A 14,511-nucleotide genomic window follows, 5' to 3' on the forward strand; every position below is an offset into this window, starting at 1 on the left:
TTTGCAATCTTTTATGTTTTCCAAGAAATGCATTTAAAAGTGTAAATTGTCCACAAAGACAACCTGTACATTTTTTTTAAACTGTACTTTTTTTTTTTTTTTTTTTTGGTGGTACGCGGGCCTCTCACTGCCGTGGCCTCTCCCACTGCAGAGCACAGGCTCTGGACGCGCAGGCTCAGCAGCCATGGCTCACGGGCCCAGCCGCTCCGCAGCATGTGGGATCCTCCCGGACCGGGGCACGAACCCATGTCCCCTGCATAGGCAGGCGGACTCTCAACTACTGCGCCACCAGGGAAGCCCTAAACTGTACATTTTTATACACAGTACTCTTATTGTCATTTACTTTTAAATCGGTTCTAATTTCCATTTCAGTTTTCTCTTTGACACAAGAATTATTTTGAAGAGTGTAATGGAAATTTCTAATTGGGGGGAGGATGTATTCTTCAAGCTGCTTTTGTGTTGTATTGTGGGTCATCCTTCCTTCCTTAAGAAACTAATACTTTTGGATCCCTACTGTGTGCTAAACATTGTGTCAGGTGCTCAGGTACAAAGGTGAACAAAACTGGCAAGGTTGCTGATCATCTTGGGGTTTAATTCCTAGCATTCAGAAAATGTGGAATTTATTGAGCTTTTCTTTGTTGGCTAGTATGTGAACAAATTTTCTTAAAAAAAGCAAGTGTTTTCTCAGTTTGTTCAAATGAGGTTCCCCAATTTGATCTTCAGATTCTGAGAAAGGAGAGTTCAAGTCTCCTATGAGGTTTGCGTTTTTCTCAAATCCGTATATTCTCCAACAGTTTAGGGTTCATATTATTGTAACACTGTCTTATTCGGTGTGTGAAGACTCATCACTATTACATCTTCTAAGTGATTTCATCCCATATCAATGGATGATAAAATTCTTTATCCTATCTAGTCTTTTTCGCCTTGGAGTCTATGTTGATAATTCTATAGATACCTCTATTTTGCTTTGTCAATGTCAGTCTGTTACAGCTTTGCTTATTTCCCTGTTATCCACTTTTCCACTATTTTAAGTGTCAAGTTACTGTAGGGGAACAGAATGTAGTTGGACTGTGCTTTTCTAGATTTGGCTTCTTTTTTTCTTGTACTTTCAGTAAGTGTTTTCATGACCTACGTTGTGTAAGTTTGTTTTCCTCTGTTTGTATTGGCTGATGCCAAGCTCAGCATGATCCTGGCACTGCTATCAAAGCTTATGTAGATGGCAAGAGCAGTTTCACAGGCAATTTTTAAAAATTAATTAATTTATTTATTTTTGGCTGAGTTGGGTCTTTGTTGCTGAGCATGGGCTTTCTCTAGTTGCAGCGAGCTGGGGCTACTCTTCGATGCGGTGCGTGGGCTTCTCATTGCGGTGGCTTCTCTTGTTGCAGAGCATGGGCTCTAGGCACAGGGGCTTCAGTAGTTGTGGCACGTGGGCTCTAGAGCACTGGCTCAGTAGTTGCAGCGCACGTGCTTAGTTGTTCTGCGGCATGTGGGATCTTCCCGGACCAGGGCTCGAACCCATGTCCCCTGCATTGGCAGGCGGACTCTCAACCACTGCGCCACCAGGGAAGCCCCAAAGCAGCTTGATTTTTACAAGACTCCATTGCTTTCCCCCCACTAGTCATAATATTATAAATTTTTGGTCTTCTAACATTCACTAAAAAAAACTTGCAGGCTTCCCTGGTGCCGCAGTGGTTAAGCATCCACCTGCCAATGCAGAGGACACGGTCCGAGCCCTGGTCTGGGAAGATCGCACATGCCACAGAGCAACTAAGCCCGTAAGTCACAACTACTGAGCCCACGTGCCACAACTACTGTAGCCCATGCGCCTAGAGCCCGAGCTCTGCAACAAGAGAAGCCACCAAATGAGAAGCCCATGCACCGCAAGAAAGAGTAGCCCCAGGGCTTCCCTGGTGGTGCAGTGGTTGAGAGTCCGCCTGCCGGTGCGGGGGACACGAGTTCGTGCCCCAGTCTGGGAGGATCCCGCGTGCCGTGGAGCGGCTGGGCCCGTGAGCCATGGCCGCTGAGCCTGCGCGTCCAGAGCCTGAGCTCCGCAACGGGAGAGGCCGCAGCAGTGGGAGGCCCGCGTACCAAAAAAAAAAAAAAAAGAGTAGTCCTAGCTCGCTGCAACTACAGAAAGCCCGCGGGCAGCAACAAAGACCAAACGCAGCCAAAAATAAGTAAATAAATAAAACAAAAAAACTTGCTTAATTCCTTCCTTTTTCTTTTCAGCTGAGTAATTCCACAACCATTTCCTCCTGGATTTTTTAATCCCACAAAACTAATTTGCCCCTTAAAAATCAGGATCAAATTGGGTCATCAGATCTAGTATATGCCTTGAATTATCACATGCAAATTGATGGTCTCATTCATCACCATGTCCAGACCCCCAGCTGTTCTGGTTAATTCATTAAATGGAGCAGGTTCATTTTAAAGGTCACTGAAGTCTAAGCCATCAGTGGTTGGCTGTGAATCACAAGCAGTGAGGAAAGCCCAGGTTCCCATCTGAGAGAGGACAGGGCTATACATTTCTTAGAGGCTCCCAGGGATGGAAATTCCATGGGTCTCTTGTTTGCTGTCAGCTTGGGGTGGTAAAACAAAATACCATAGACTGAGTGGCTTAAACAACATTTATTTCTCATAGTTCTGGAGGCTGGAAGACTTGGGTCACAGTGTCAGTGCAGATGGGTTCTGATGAGAGCCCTCTTCCTGGCTTGTATATGGCTGCCTTCTTGCTGTGTCCTCACATGGTGGAGAGAAAGAGGACTTTGGGCTCTTCATCTTCTTGTAAGGGCACTAATCACATCATAGGGGCCCCACCCTCATGACCTCATCTACACCTAATGACCTCCCAAAGACTCCACCTCCAAATACCAACACCTGGAGGTACTGGAGCTTCAACACATGAATTTTGTTGGTGCAGTGGTGGGGACACAAACATTCAGTCTGTAACATTGCCCAGTCTACAATTTTATCTTCCTTGTAGTCTAGAGACTTCCTCATGTTCAGAGAACACTTCTTTTGCTGTGTAAGTAATTATATTACTGTTTAGTCCTTTTAAAGAATGAACTATTTAGCATTACTCTAAAAATTCTTCTTTATATTTTTTTTAACAGAGGGATTGAGTACCTTTTTTTTTTAATTTAAAAATTTATTTATTTTTGGCTGCATTGGGTTTTCGTTGCTGCACGCAGGCTTTCTCTAGTTATGGTGAGCAGGGGCTACTCTTCTTTCCGGTGTGCAGGCTTCTTATTGCAGTGGCTTCTCTTGTTGCAGAGCACAGGCTCTAGGCACGCGGGCTTCACTAGTTGTGGCACATGGGCTCAGTAGTTGTGGCTCGCGGGCTCTAGAGCACAGGCTCAGTAGTTGTGGTGCACAGGCTTAGTTGCTCCACAGCATGTGGGATCTTCCTGGCCCAGGGCTCAAACCCATGTCCCCTGCATTGGCAGGCGGATTCTTAACCACTGTGCCACCAGGGAAGCCCCCATCACTTTCTTTACTCCACTTCCACCTTACAAAATTGTTCTACATTATCCTGTACCAATGAATGGCATTGCTGTTTTCACAGTTACCCAGATCAGATGGGTAGCCAGCCTCCTCTCTCTCTTTTAAAAAAATATTTACTTTCTTATTTCTTTTAGCTGTGCTGGGTCTTAGTTGCGGCTTGCACGTGGGACCTAGTTCCCTGACCAGGGATTGAACCCAGGCCCCCTGCATTGGGAGCTAGCCACTGGACCACCAGGGAAGTCCCAGCTTCCTCTCTCTTTTACTCAAATTCCCACCCACCTCCAATCTAAGTGCTCATCCCCTTCTCTCAGGCTTGCTCTTTGCTAACATTCTTTTTCAAATCTGCAGCGTTACTCTGTATTCCTTCTAGTTCCTCCCTGAAATGTTTGCATTCGTGTTTTATCTCCATGAGGATGGTCGGTTTCCAGCCTGTGTCTATTAGTTCCACCATCTGGAGGACCTGCGTCTCTGTTATCTGTTCCCCCTTTGTTTTTTTTCCTTTTATGGCCAGTTATCTCTATGTTAGATATTGTATTTGAAAAATTATGTATAGAAATCATTTAAGGCCTAGGATGTTCTCTTTCCTCAGAGATGATTTTAGTCCTATCAGGTGCCTGGATTGCTTTAATCCAATTTACGAGTTTGAAATTTTCAGGACCATCCACTGGATTCAAAGCTGGCCTAAAATCTCTGTGTGAGGGGTTGGTGTGCTTCTAATTCACCTGCACTTGTAGAGTCCTGATACTGAATGAAGGGTGGTTTACCAGAACTCTCAACCTCCACAGGCCCTGGACTCTAACTTTTTCTGTTACCGAACCCATGTCCAGCTGCTTGCCGCTCAAAAGCCAGTTCTCGAGAGAGACAAGTGTTGGTAGGAAAGGAAAGGTTGCTTTATTTCAGAGGCGAGCAACCGGGGGGAGGGTGGACACCTGTCCAAAGGCCAACTCCCCGCCCCCCAACAATCAGGGAGCCAGAGCTTTTTTTAGAAGATGTTGAGGGTTGGAGTTTATTAATTAATTAATTTATTTTTGCTGTGTTGGGTCTTCGTTTCTGTGCGAGGGCTTTCTCTAGTTGTGGCAAGCGGGGGCCACTCTTCACCGCGGTGCGCGAGCCTCTCATTATCGCGGCCTCTCTTGTTGCGGAGCACAGGCTCCAGACGCGCAGGCTCGGTAGTTGTGGCTCGTGGGCCTAGTTGCTCTGCGGCATGTGGGATCCTCCCAGACCAGGGCTTGAACCCATGTCCCCTGCATTAGCAGGCAGATTGTCAACCACTGTGCCACCAGGGAAGCCCAGGGGGCCAGAGCTTTTATAGACAGAGGGAGGGGGCTACATGCAGAAACAGCACAGTCAGCTCTGACAGTCATCATGAAATTGGTCATGTGGTGGCCTGACCAGTGTCATCTCGATTGTTTTAGGTACAGTTAATCTTCAGTTCCAGGGTCGGTTTGTTTCCGTTTCTTTGAGGCCAATTCTTGGAATTGTGGCAGCTTATGTCATGGCTACAGCCTGGTCATCATGGAGTTAACTTCTTCCATCTGGTGGGGGTTTCAGTATCTACAAGACAGCTCACAGGACATGGCTCAGAATATTATCTATAGCCCTTAAGGAGGAACTAAAGATCCTTAACTATGCTTAATGACTAAACTGTTATTATTTGGTCTCCTTGGACTGTTTTCCTCTGTTTCTGCATTTTCTCACTTCTCTGATTAAACTTATTCTTCAGCTAAAGTTTTTCCACAGACAAAAGGTAGGCTGAGGACATGGGGTGGGGGGCAGGGAAGGACCAAACGGCTCCGTTTCAGTTCCACCAGGCCAGGGGTGCTTAGCCTCTTCTGTCCCTTTGGCAATCTGATGAAGCTGTGGACGCCTTCTCAGAACGATGGTTTTTAAAACATAAAATATGTAGAGAACAAAAAATAAAAGAAGAAAATAGAAAAAAATTAAAGGGAAAAAAATATACAGAGTTACAGAGGAAGCCCGTTAAATTGAAATACAGTTAACAAAACATTTATAAAAACCTTGTGATAGAGTCATGTGTGCTTCCTTATTAGAGCATTAAATAGCGAGTTCAAGCAGCAGGTCTGAAAGTGACTGCAATTTAGAAATAGTGATGAATGTAAATGACACTTTGTTTTTTGGCCGCGCCATGCGACGTGCAGGATCTTAGTTCCCCAAGCAGGGATCAAACCTGTGCCTCCTGCAGTGGAAGCGCAGAGTCCTAACCACTGGACCGCCAGGGAAGTCCCTAAACATTTTGAGATACATACAGCTGTAAATGTGGTGTGAAAATAGCTGATTTCTGTTGGTGACAAAGTCACAGGCATGCACACATCACTGAGGCTTGTGGCCTAGACTCATAATAGAAGGAAAATCTAAGCTTCATTTAGAGGTTAGTGAAAAGAAAATGTAATGTTTTTCTTAACCAAGTTCACAGACCCCTGAGTTGACCTGTCTGTGAACCCCAGATTTAGGGTCACTGCGTTTGCTGTAGGAAGCGCACTGCTGTTTCATGGCTACCATGTCGCCTTGGCAACGCTAGACTCACTCACCTGTCCTGACTTGTTTTCCTCTAGACCTTGTGCAACAATTTCTCACTAGCTCATTAGCCATCTGATGTTTTTAGAAAAATGCTTTTTCTATTTTATCCAGTGTATAAATTGTTTTCAGCGTGAGAGTTGCCCACGGAGATGCCGGCCCATCGCCTTGTGTCTCCACCTTTACGTGCTGCCGGGTCCTCATTTCTCCTCGCCTGGATTGCCAGCGCAGCCACCTGTTTCTAACTCCTCCATTCTCCACAGTCAGCAGAGGGGTTTTTCTAAATGCAAATCAGATTTCTACAATGCAAACCTGATCAAATCAAAGTCCTTCAGAGGCTTCCAAATGTTTTAGTGCAAAAATCCAAATTTTTTAGCATGGAAAATCAGACTCCTGTAAAACTTACACATCATGCATGTCTTATAAGCCTCCTATGAGACCCTGTGAAATGGGAAGCTGCTCTCTGGCTACACCCTGCCTCTCATCCTATGCTCTTGCAAGCTCCAAGCCAGCTCCTCGGAGGGCCCAGGATGCTCTATGTGCCCATGGCTTCTGTGCCTTTCAACGTGGCATTTCCACCCAGAACAGCCATCGCCTCTTCCCTCCTTGGCCGGGCTAACTCCATGAGTGCTCAAGTCCTGGCTCGGCCTCACCCCTTCTGGGAAGCTTTGGCGATTTCTTCATCTTTGGAGGCCTTCCCATGCTCTCTCTTAATGCTCCACGCCCATTCCTACTGTGATAAAAGCATGTTCTCCTGGGATTTGTGCTCTGGTTGGTCTCTCTCACTAGACCACATGCTGTTTCAGGTCAGGAGCCTTCTTCCTCTGAACGCACAGGGTACAAGCAGGTTACACACACAGTGTCTGACCCTATGTGTTCAGGTACCAATTGAATGGAGTTACAGTTAGCAACTACTATTTTTTTTTTTTTGGTACGCAGGCCTCTCACTGCTGTGGCCCCTCCCGTTGTGGAGCACAGGCTCCGGACGCGCAGGCTCAGCGGCCATGGCTCACGGGCCTAGCCGCTCCACGGCATGTGCGATCTTCCCGGACCGGGGCACAAACCTGCGTCCCCTGCATCAGCAGGCGGACTCCCAACCACTGCGCCACCGGGGAAGCCCGGCAACTACTATTTTTATTGCATCATTGACGTGACCTATTCCCTCTTTTTAGAGTTCTAGAGTGACAGGACTCTACGACTCTTGCCTTTATCACCACTTTTGCTGATGTGCCTCACTTAGGAATTTGTGTTTTGTGAAATGGCTCATTCTCATATATATTTTATTTTATTTTAAAAATGTATTTATTTATTTATTTGGCTGCACTGGGTCTTAGTTGCGGCGTTCGGGATCTTTAGTTGCAGCATGCGGGATCTTTACTTGTGGCACGTGGGATCTAGTTCCCTGACCAGGAATCAAACCTGGGCCCCCTGCATTGGCAGCATGGAATCTTAACCACTGGACCACCAGGGAAGTCCCCTCATACATATTTTTAAAAATTGGGGACGCAAAGTTACTCATATATGCCCAAGTGACTACTCCATACTGATTTATCTTTTACTTGATTCTTCCCCAAATTGGGCTCTCTTTTTAAATTAAGACAAAATAAAATAGAAAAATTGGAGGTATAAAAAGGAGATCAGAGAGTGTTTAAGGAAAGATCCAGGGCAATATTACAGGAAGCTGCAGTGAGACAGTGAAACAGGAATTGCCTCTGTGCCCCTTGCTAGGAAGGCTAACAAGGGGAAGTGATAGGACTCATCTGTCTGATAAAAATAAATCATAGGGCTTCCCTGGTGGCGCAGTGGTTGGGAGTCCGCCTGCCGATGCAGGGGATGCGGGTTCGTGCCCCGGTCCGGGAAGATCCCACATGCCGCGGAGCGGCTGGGCCCGTGAGCCATGGCCGCTGAGCCTGCGCGTCCGGAGCCTGTGCTCCGCAACGGGAGAGGCCACAACAGTGAGAGGCCCACGTACCGCAAACATAAATAAGTAAAAATTAAAAAATAAATAAATAAATCATAGACATTTGAAGAGGCAAACTTTTACTTGCACTAAATTCTAAGAAAAATCTATTACATGGATCCTTATAAAGAAAAGAATAGGTCATGTAATTGACCATGTCTTCAATTATAATTTTTGGAAGACAGGAGATGTTGCTCACAGGGCTATTTCTTCGCTAAAAGCAAGGAACTTATACCTTAGCCCAGGGGTATTGCTTTCCAGCATCAAGTTTGATATGGAAATAAAACTTGGGGGAACCAAGAGAAACAGACAGATGATACTGTCCTTACTATCTCTCTCGTTTCCCTTATCAAACTGTGGCCATGCCTTGATTAGCAGCCTGCTCATCACTGAGCCCACAGAGTGCAGACATGCGATGTTGTTGATTGGAGATCAGGAAGCTTTAGGTACCAGAAGATGGCAAAGTTGATGATCTTTCATAAAAATGAAGGAGGCGGGCTACAGTCTCATTCAGACTGAAAAGCAACCGACTTGCCCAGAGGTTGAGGGCAGCCATGCCTGCAAACAGAGCTAAGCTGCCGCCGTTTGTTGACGATGAAGTCAGATGAAGCATATGCCATTTTTCATTTAGGTTATTTTCATGACCTGTTCTGGAAATTAGATTGCAGCCATGCCCAAATCATCTTGTTGGCCCCAGTGTTACTAATGTGAAATTATTTATACCTTACTTAATTCCCCAAAGAATCTTGGTGGGATTTTAAGAAAGATAAAATAGTAAAAATGTAAGTATGAAAAGGAGATTAGAAACCATTCAGGGGAAGAGAAAATACAATTTAACCAGGAAGCTGGGATAGGATGGTGAGACTAGTGCTTATCTTACAGGGTTGTTATGAGGATTAAACAAGGTAATTTGTGGAGGGCAATCAGTCCACTGTCCAGGACACAGATGCTCAAAAAATATTAATCTCCTTCACCCCCTTCCTTTCCTGTAGGCAATAAGTAACCACGGAGGCTTTTTAAGAGAAGCAATGACATGGTTAGAATTATACTTGAGGAAAATTGCAGGTTCAGAGATGACAGAAGCAGTTAGTAGAAGTTTTAAAAAATTTACATTTGAGCTGGGAACAACTTTGGGTCCCAAGTAGTACCCCACTTAAACATTCACTGAAAACATTCTGTCATATACAAAGCTCTGAACCCAAGAAAATCATTTCCTTTCAAACTTTTTAGTCCCGGCTGTTAGGACAATTTTTCTTCTGAGTCAAACAATCTCATATGTTCAGATTTACTTAGGAAGTCTTCTTAGGATTCCTTGTAAATTCCTTGGGGCAGAAATAGCCATTTACTTTTGTCCTCATTCTCATAGAACCTAACAGAATTGGACAAGAAGCCAGGCTTAGGTAACTGTGCACTGAATTGATATTGTTTTTCCTTGTCTTAGCCAGGAGAATTCGTGAGCATCTTGGTATATAGAACATGACCTACTTAAAGCAGAAAATACTCCCATGTTAAGAAAAATGCCATCTCCTCTAAAGTCATGTGAATGGTAGTGGTTATTCCCCCAAGGAGTCTTTATGGAAGACTTGAATTTACTCCAGTGAAGCTCTCATGGCTCAAAATACTTCTGGATCTTCTTTCCTTTTGTGGAGAGAGTATTACAAGGTAATGAAGAGGATGGAATCTGGAGCTCTGAGCTCACCGGAGTCTGAACCCACCTTCTCTACCTAGTAGCTGGGTGTGGCCTTCAGTGGATCTGTCTGTTTTTTCCATCTATAAAATGGGGATATCAGTATTACCTACCTTACAAATACATGAAACATTTAAAAAATGTATTTAACAGTAGGAACTGTTGACTCTCGGACAGATGTAAAATGAACATGTGCCAATGATTTTATTTAAAAAATTTTTTTATTGGGGTATAGTTGTTTTACAATGTCTTGTTAGTTTCTACTGTATGGTGAAGTGAATTAACTTATTTTTTTTAATGACAGAATCAGGAAAATGTTAAAACCAGTTCAAATGAGGATTTAGCTTTATTCTCTACAGGACAAAATTCATTTTCATTGCCATGAATGGGAATCACTTGCATAGCAACAGTTAGGGAATATTCACATTACTATCAGTTTTCTATGAATTAACTTCTACCTCTAGAGAGTTGTAAAATAGCCTATTCAAAGACGTGGTCACACACCCTACAAGGCTCAAGCATCCCATTGAAAGGATATCTAGTAATCTCTTTTGTTCATTCCAAAAATCTTAAGTTTTTCCTTGCATAGTGTGGTTGTAAAGATTTACAGGTTTATCTACTTAAAGCATATGAGCGTCTGATTCATAGTAAATAAATCATAAACATTAGATATTACTATTGCCTTCAGAATCTACAGTGCCTTTGATATTCTATATTGATAATCTGTACTGCCTTTGAATACCCCCAGTAGTTGTTTTTCTGCTGCGGAAAGGATATTCAATTTTTTTGAAACGACTAAGTTATTTGAAATCAAGTCTGTTAAATATTAAGAATACTGATTTTGCTTTTTAAAGAAATGAAGGGTTTTTTTGGACAAGGTGAGAGTACTTTCAGAGCTAGTTGATTAGATACATTTAAAAAAAAATCAATTCTCAGAGGATTCTGGGAGGTGGCAGAGCAGGAAGTGCCAGGAAGCTGTCTCTCCACCCAGACAACAACTGCAATGGCTCAAGGGAGTCCTGTGGGGTAAAATGAAAGGACACTAGACAGTGACTTGAAGCTATATGGAGAAATAAAGATCTCAAAAAAGGCAAACACATGGGCAATTATGTAAGCTACCATCATTGTAACAATGGTTTGTAACTGTACTTTTTGTTTTCTACATGAAGTAAGAGACTAACACATTTTAAGAAAAAAAACTCCCAACAATTACTAGTGTAAAAGCTAGTATTACTGTAACTTTGGTGTGTAACTCTAAATCTAGACTAATGCATTTCAATGAATTTTTAATTTATGTTTTTGGGCATACAATGGATAAAGACGCAATTCTGTGACATCTGCGAATGAAAGGGGTGGGGACAGAGCTGTAAAGGAGCAGTTTTATAAAAACTTATTGAAGTTAAGCTGATATAAATTCAAATTAGAGTGTTAAAGCTTTACCATGTTATCCCCATGATAACCACAAAGAAAAGGGCTATAGAGTATAAAGAATGAGAAAGGAATTTAAACATTTCACTACAAAAAAATCAACAAAACACAAAAGAAGACAGGAATGCAGGAAATGAGGGACAAAATGGCTACAGGGCACATAGAAAACAAACAGCACAATGACTGAAATATGTCCCTTCTTATCTGTAATTACCTTAAACGTAAATGAATTAAACTCTCCGATCAAAAGACAGATTGGCAGAATGAATAAAAACACATGACCCAACTATATGCCATCTACAAGAGACTCCCTTGAGATCCAAAGACACAAAGAAGATGAAAGGGAAAAAGACATTCCATGTAACTAGTAACCAAAAGAGAGCAGGGGTGACTATACTAATATCTGACAAAATAGACTTTAAACCACAAAAGGTTACAAGAGACAAAGGACATTATATATTAATAAAAGGTTCAATACAGCAAGATGATATAACAACTATAAACATTTACACACCTAGTGACAGACCATCAAAATACATGAAGCAAAAACTGACAGAGTTGAAGAGAGAAACAGACAGTTCCACAAAAATAAAGACACCAATACCCACTCACAATAATGGACAGAACACACAGAAAAAAAAATGGAGGACTTAAAATAAGCTAGATCTAACAGACATATATGATACAGAGACCCCACCCAACAGCAATAGTGTACACATTCTTCTTAGGTGCGTATGGGGCATCTTCTAGAACAGACCATATATTAGGCCACAGATTAAGTCTCAATAGATTTGAAAAGATAAATATCATACAAAGTATCCTCTCTGGCCACAAGAGGATAAACCTGGAAATCAATAACAAAAGTAAAACTGAAAAGTTCACAAAATTATGGAACTTAAATAATACCCTTTTAAACAACCAATAGCTCAAAGAAGAAATCACAAGGAAAATTAGAAACTACTTAGATACAAACGAAAAGAAAAACACAGCACACCAAATCTTATGTGACATAGAGAAAGCAGTGCTAAGGGGGCAATTTACAGCTATAAATGCTTACACTAAAAAACAAGAAAGAGAGAATCAACAAACTAACTTTATAACTTAAGGAACTAGAAAAAAGAAGAACAAAATAAACCCAAAGCTAGCAGAAAGAAGGAAATGATTAGGACTAGAGCAGAGAAAAATGAAATAAAGCATAGAAAAACAACAGAGAAAATCAATGAAACCAAAAGTTGGTTCTTCAAAAAGATCAATGAAATCGACAAACCTTTACCTTGATGGATTAAGAAAAAAAGAGAGAAGACTCAAATTACTAAAATCAGAAATGAAAGTGGGGACATTATTACAGATTCCACAAAAATAAAAAGGATTATAAAAGAGTTCTGTGAACAATTGTATGCTAAAAATTGGATAACCGAGATGAAATGGACACACTCCTAGAAACACAAAACGCACCAAGACTAAATCACAAAGAAACAGAAAATATAAACAGATTTTATACCTAGTAAGCAGATTGAATCAGCAATCGAGAATCTCCAAACCGGGGGGAAAAAAAAAAGCCCTGGACTTGATGGCTTCACTGTGAATTCTACCAAACAGTTAAAGAACTAATACCAAACATTCTCAAACTTTTCCAAAAAACCGAAGAGGAGAGAATACTTCTTAACTCATTCTATGAGGCCAGCATAACCTTATGCTAAAGCCAGACAAAGACACTACAAGAAAAGCAAACTACAGCACAGGGGACTATATTCAATACACTGGGATAAGCCATAATGGAAAAATATATTAAAAAGAATGTATATATGCGTATAACTGAGTCACTTTGCTGTACAGCAGAAATTAACACAACATTGTAAATCAACTATACTTCAATAAAAAAAACTACAGACTAATATCCCTTATGAACAATGATGCAAAAATCATCAAGAAAATACTAGCAAATAGACGTCAGCAGCATATTAAAAGGGTTATACACATGACTGAGATTTATTCTTAGAATGCAAGGATGGCTCAACATATGAAAATTATCAATGTAATAGGTCATATCAGCAAATGAAGGAAAAAACACAAAATCTTTTCAACTGATGCAGAAAAAGCATTTGTCAAAATTCAACACTTTCATGATAAAACCACTCAACAAAATGGGAAGAGGAAACTACCTCTACATGATAAAAGCCATATTTAAAAACCCACAGGAAACACCACATTTGATGGTGAAAGACTGAAAGCTCTTCCTCTAAGATCAGAATGCCCAGCTTTACCACTTCTATTCAACATAGTACTGGAAGTTCTAGCCAGAGCACTTAGGCAAGAAAAATAAATAAAAAGTATCCAAATTGGAAAGGACTAAGTAAAATTATCTGTTTGCAGATGATGTTTATCTTATATGTAGAAAACCCTAAAGACTCCACAAAAAAGTTGTTAGAACTAATAAATGAATTCAGCAAAGTAGCAGGATAGAAAGTCAACACACAAAATCCAATTGCATTTCTATATGTGAACAATCTGAAAAGGAAATTACAAAAACAGTTCCATTTAAAATAGCATCAGAAAGGACAAAATACTTAGGAAGTAACTTAACCGAGGAGGTAAAACACTTACACAATGAAAACTGAAGGTCACTGCTGAAAGAAATTAAATAACACATAAATCAATGAAAACACATTGCATGTTCATGGACCAGAAGACTTAATATTGCTAAAATGTCAGTACTACCCAAAGAGACCTACAGATTCAATGCAATCTCTATAAAAATCCCAGTGACTTTTTTTTGCAAAAACAGAAAAAACCCATCCTAAAATTCATATGGAATCTCAAAAGACCCCCAATAACCAAAACAATCTTGAAAAAAGAGGAACGAAACTGGAGCACACACACTTCCTGATTTCAAAACTTACTACAAAGCTACAGTAATCAAAAGTGTGGTATTGGCATAAAGACAGACATACAGACCAATGGAACAGAATAGAAAGCCCAGAAATAAACCCTCACATGTATGGTAACATTATTTTTGACAAGGGTACCAAGACCATTCAGTGGGGGAAGGACAGTCTTTTGAAAAAATGGTGCTGGGAAAACTGGATATCCACATGCAAAAAAATGAAGTTGAACCCTTACTTAACACTACATACAAAAATTAACTCAAAATGAATCAAGGACCTTTAGGTCTTTAAATTTATTTAAGACCTAAGCAAATAAAACTCTTGGAAGAAAGCATATGATAAAAACTTCATGACATTGGATTTCGTAATGATTTCTTGGATTTGACACCAAAGGCGCAGGTGACAAAAGAAAACATCAACAAATTGGACTTTATGAAAAAAATTTTTAAATTTATGCATAGAAGATACTATCCACAGAGTAAAAAGGCAACCCACAGAATGAGAGAAAGCAT

This window comes from Stenella coeruleoalba (assembly GCF_951394435.1).
Source record: "Stenella coeruleoalba genome assembly, chromosome: 21".
NCBI lineage: Eukaryota > Metazoa > Chordata > Mammalia > Artiodactyla > Delphinidae > Stenella > Stenella coeruleoalba.